General features: G+C 33.6%; 1 pseudogene; it reads left to right on the forward strand.

Annotated features, from left to right (window-relative positions):
* Nucleotides 1-4532: 4532 nt before the first annotated feature.
* Nucleotides 4533-5772, forward strand: LOC131172169 (UPF0481 protein At3g47200-like; annotated as a pseudogene).
* Nucleotides 5773-6000: the final 228 nt, after the last annotated feature.

Consider the following 6000-nt stretch of genomic DNA (forward strand, 5'->3'; position numbering starts at 1 on the left):
GGACAGTACCACTCCATTTAAACTAACTCCTTCCGTATCACCAGTTTGGCCTTCACTGAACTTGCAATGTATGTATTCTGTCTTCGTTTCACTTAACTTAAAACCCTTTGACTTCAGAGTACTTCTCCAAAGCTCTAGCTTTTTATTGACTCCTTCTTGTGTCTCATCTATCAGAACAATATCATTTGCAAACATCATGCACTAAGGAATACTCTCTTGTATATGTTTCATCAATTCATCTAAAACTAATGTAAAAAGGTAAGAGCTTATGGCTGATCCTTGGTATAATCCAATTGAGATTGGAAAATCTCTTGTGTCCCTTCCCACTGTGCGCATAATAGTAGTTGCTCTTTCATATATATCTTTCAACACTTGTATGTACCTAATAGATACCCTCTTTTGTTCTAACACATTCCATAAGACATCTTTCAAAACATTATCATAAGCCTTCTCCAAATCAATAAAAACCATGTGTAGATCTTTCTTCACATCCCTATATTTCTCCATCAAGCTTCTAATGAGAAAGATTGCTTCCATAGTTGAATGACCGGGCATGAAACCAAATTGATTGAGAGAGATAGAAGTATCATGACGTAGTCGATGCTCCACAACTCTCTCCCACAACTTCATAGTATGGCTCATGAGTTTAATTCCCCTATAGTTTGAGCAACTCTGTATGTCTCCCTTATTTTTCAAAATAGGTACTAAAATACTCCTCCTCCATTCATTAGGCATTTTCTTTGAGTTTAGAATCTTATTAAATAATTTAGTTAATCATGCCACTCCCATATCTCTCAAACACTTCCACACTTCAATTGGTATTTCATCGGGTCCACAGGCTTTACCCACTTTCATTCTCTTAAGTGCTTCCTTTACTTCTAAAGATCTAATCCTTCTAGTATAATTCACATTCTTTTCTATTGTTCTATAGTCTATATTCACGCTATTACCATTTTGACTATTATTAAAGAGATAATTAAAATAATTTCTCCATCTTTCTTTAATGTCCTCATCTTTCACCAACACTTTTCCTTCTTTATCCTTAATGCACCTAACTTGATTGAGATCTTGACATTTTCTTTCTCTCCTCCTTGCTAATCTATAAATATCTTTCTCCCCTTCTTTAGTTCTAAGTTTCTCATATAACTTTTCAAAGGCTTGTGCTCTTGCTTGACTAACTGCCTTTTTTGCCTCTTTCTTTGCTATCTTGTACTGTTCATATGCCTCATTATTATCATATTTAGGTAATTTCTTATACCATTCCCTTTTTCTCTTCACTGCCTTTTGTAGTTCCTCATTCTACCACCATCTCTCTTTTGAAGGTGGTCCATATCCTTTAGACTCTCCAAGTACTTTTCTAGCCACTTCTCTAATCTTTGATGCCATCTGTATCCACATATCATTGGCCTCCATATCCAGCTTCCATACTTCAGACTCGAGAAGCTCATTTTTGAACTTCACTTGCTTTACTCCTTTGAACTCCTACCACTTTGTTCGAGCTACACTATTTCTTCTGACCTTACTTGAATTGTTCCTAAACTTGACATCCAAGACCACCAATCGATATTGACTTGTTAAAGTCTCTCCTGGAATGACCTTGCAATCCTTGCATAGAGCTCTATTTGTCTTCTTGGTTAAGAGGAAGTCGATTTGACTTCTATGTTACCCACTTTTGAAAGTCACTAAATGTGACTCTCTTTTTATATAGTAGGTATTTGCTAGTATTAGGTTGTATGCCATAGCAAAATCCAGGATGCTTTTTCCCTCCTCATTTCGACTGCCAAGACAAAAAACCTCCATGAACATTCTCATACCTTGTCTATCACTTCCTACATGTCCATTCAAATCTCCACCAATGAAAACATTCTCTTCATTCGGTATGCTTTGCATTAAATCATCCATATCTTCCCAAAACTTTTGTTTACTCTCACTGTCTAGTCCTATTTGTGGGGCATAAGCACTAACTATATTTATTATTTCTCCTTCTAGTACTAGCTTTACTAGTATAATTCTATCTCTTACTATTTTCACAGCTATTACTGCGTCTTTCAATGTCCTGTTTATGATTATGCCCACTCCGTTCTTGTTTCTCTTCTTTTTGGTAAACCATAGTTTGTACCCTGAATTACCCATTTACTTACTTTTCTCTCCTACACATTTAGTCTCCTGAATGCAAAAAATATTCACCCTTCTCCTTTCCAAGGTATCCACAAGCTCCATTAATTTTCCTGTAAGTGATCCAACATTCCAAGTACCAACTCTGATCCTCCTCTTATCCTGCTCCTTCCTAATTGGTCTCCTTCTATGATATATTCTATTGTTTTCTATGTCTATCTTGTGTTTTGTTCCACTATCTATTCTACTATCTGTCCTATGGACTAACTTTTTTACCCACACCCGTCCATGATGTGGGAACCCTTGCTCACTTAACACCACACCCGGGCGTTGGCATGGCGTGTCGCTTTGGGTGAATGCTCTATATCCTTGCATATTTCTCACTACACCCGGGCTCTGATGTAGCGCGTCGTAAGTAGAGGACGCTCCAACGTTTATATCATTTGAATCCATATCATAAAGTGTGACGAAATTTTTACGCTGGTTGTCACTTACCGCAAACCTCCTCCTTTATCCGGGCTTGGGACCGGCTAAGTGCAAATTACTTAGGCGGAGTTTATAATGATAATGTCAAAAGAAAAAAAAAATACCAAACTAATGTAAATTTAAAATAATTTAAAAAGTAATGTTTGCTCAATAAAACAGCAATTGAAAAAGCAATTTCTAGGGAAGATGCTTAAACAATAAAACATTTTCTATGATTTGCAATTTGCATTAGAAAATGCCAATCAAATTAGTATCACATCATGTCACATCGTGCAGGTAAATTGTAGGATAAGAGAAAACACCACTGCACCTAGTGTTTTCTATGATCTATAATTTCTACAAGACAGCCGATGACTAAGGAAACGTCTCAATTAGACCAATGAGCTCTCTGCTCAACCATCGCAGAACAGTATGTCACCCTTTATCCATTTTAGTATTTGAAGGCAGTTAAGGCAACAACGGATGAGTTAGGAGCAGATGATAATAAGGTCATACAGATGCCTGGTTTTACCTTAAAATGTAAAAGAGCAAATGAATGTTATCAGGGACACATGGCACATAGAGTGAAAAGCATGACCTAGCAGCAGTTTGTAATTAACTTTACAAAATGGGCATTTTCAGAGAGTACTAGAGAGTTGAAGATAATTGAGTTTGAATAGCTTAGGCAAATTGAAACCATGAGCATTGATGAATACACCAGCAAATTTGAGGAATTACTACAGTATGTGGAAAACGTGTGATACAAAAGAGAAAAAGACTATGAGATTGAATTCTCATTATAATTCCTTTTCTTGTTTTTGTTGTATTATTATACTTGTTCTTAATGAAAATTTCTATTAGTTTTAATGTTTACTAGTTAATTAGAATATAAATTTTTCTAAAATTACATATAAAGAATATTAATCACGTACGTAGAACAAGTATATACAATGTGGAATGCAGATTGAAAAAATACTAGTAAGATGAAATGATTGAAAGACTTTAATAATAATAATAATAATAATAATAATAATAATAATAATAATAATAATAATAATAATAGGGTCACACTTCCATATATGTTCAAAGTGGGAGGATAGATTGATTGTCTTTGGCACAAATCCACTCATTTCTTGATGTATTATCTGGGTTTATCACTAAAGCCCTGTTTGATATTGAGTTTCAGAGTCTGAAATTGCTTTTTTGAATAAAAGCACAATTTTAGTTGCTGTTGAGAAAAATAGTTTGGAAAAAGTTATTTTATTATTTTAGTGTTCTTATGACTAAAACTAATCAAATTTAATTTTTAATTATTTTTTAACACTTTCTAACTAGAATATTTAAAAAATTAATTTTCTCAACAGCAGTTTCAACAGCAATGCCAAACAGGCCCTAAGTTTCTGTCCTCACGATATCTTCAGAACTCATCCACCAATATTATAGTAGGTTTTCAATTGCAATTCTATTTAGTCACTTTTGCTTTGTTGTCCATGTTGCATGTAGTTTAAATCAAAGCATATGTTATAGTCATTTGGTCTTTTACATTCTTGGAATATTGGCCAGAAGTGAAGAGAATAAGCCTTGGAGACCTGCAAATCTTCTTTTCTTTTCTTTTCTTTTCTTTTCCTTTTTTAGAGAAGAGGCCACAATCTATGAAGCCTTATTCCACTCATTTCCTTTTATTGTGTTTCAAATCATTTCGCCGATCACCTTGCTAAGTAATGAGTCTACAAATTAATTGCTTATATAGTTCTTTGTTATCTAATTAATTGTTTTGTTGTGTTTTTGTGTTTTATCATTGAAAAGTGGCTCTATATTTGTTGGCCTTATGTCATATGATCAAGATTCTTATTGTATTTGGCTTATAAAAAAAAAAAAAAAAATCGTTTGGTTATTTCTTATATGATTGGTTATATTAACAATCTCACAGTGGAACACATAAATGTGAATAGATGGAGTTAACAAGGTCCTTGAGAAATGAGATGGAAATCTTGCAACCTTTATCTAACGAATGTTGTATTTTTAGAGTACCTATGCGAGTTCGCAAATTAAATGAGAAAGCTTACACTCCTTAAATAGTCTCCATTGGGCCCTTCACTATGGGAAAGAAGAATTGAAGGCAATGAAAAAGCATAAAATAAGATACTTGCATGATTTTCTAGAATGGAGCGAGGTGAGTATGGAGGATTGTATTAAACTTATTATGAATGGTGAAATAAGATTATGTAATTGTTATGCACAAATCATCATATTTAGTATTGAGGATTTTATGAAAATGGCATTATTAGATGCCACCTTCATTATTGTGCTCTTGGTAAAAGCCTTCTTTAAAGACTTTTGGAGTAGCAATTATCGTATATTCAACAAATGATGGTTAATTATTGATATAAAGAGGGACATGTCATTGCTTGAAAATCAAATTCCATTCTTTACTTTTGAGGATTTGTTTAAGCTATCATGAAGGGCCATCTATGATGTTCCATGTCAGAGTTTATCTATAATTTAATTAAAACGAGATGGCATTCATGGTTGGCAGATGATAATTGGAAGAAGAGACATGACCTCTTTAAAGTACGAGCATTTTATGTAATTCTTCAGAATTTGTCAGCAACCATCAAAATTAAAGAATTCAAAGAAGGAACTGAGAATGCTGAATGAACCAAATATGAGAGAGCTCCATCAAGTTGGAGTGAAGTTTAAGTCAAGTTCAAGCAAAAATTTGTTAGACATAACATTCAACAATGGGATTTTGGAAATTCCACAAGCAATAGGAGATCACACAGGAAATTTTATTTAGAAATCTTTAAGACTATGAACAATGTCATTGGAATATTTAAGATTATTTTGTAAATGACTATACATATGCACAATGGCTACGATTGTGAGTACTCTTGAAGATGTGAAATACTTGTTCAAATGGAATATATTGAAATTTATCTATGGAAAAATGAATCTGTCTACAATTCTTCATAAGCTTGATGAAGAGAGTACAATTTCCATAATTGCCTCTACTTTTCCATTGTCGCTGAACAACTAAAGGAGTATGGCAGGAATTCATGGCACAAGTGGAAGGCAAACTTGTGGCAAAATTATTTCAGTACTCCTTGGGCTAGCTTCTCTATGTTTGCGGCTATTCTTCTCCTTATACACACTTTCATTCAATCACTTTGCTCTATCCTTCAAGTAGTGTAGGTTTCTAAATGTAGTTTCAATGCCTTTCATTGTTTGAATTAAGTAATAGTGGATCACGCATGTGTAAGTTTATGTAATGTGTAGGAATGATCATGTGTATATTTCAACTAGTGTTGTAAATTCTAGTCTTCTATCATTTCTAAGTTTACGTTTGCTGTCATCATTTTGCCTTTATTTTAATAATCGAACCTTTGAATTTTTATCAAAGATTTAAAAAAAAAGTAAGAT

Source organism: Hevea brasiliensis, chromosome 13 (genome assembly GCF_030052815.1).
Source record: "Hevea brasiliensis isolate MT/VB/25A 57/8 chromosome 13, ASM3005281v1, whole genome shotgun sequence".
NCBI classification, from domain to species: Eukaryota; Viridiplantae; Streptophyta; class Magnoliopsida; order Malpighiales; family Euphorbiaceae; genus Hevea; species Hevea brasiliensis.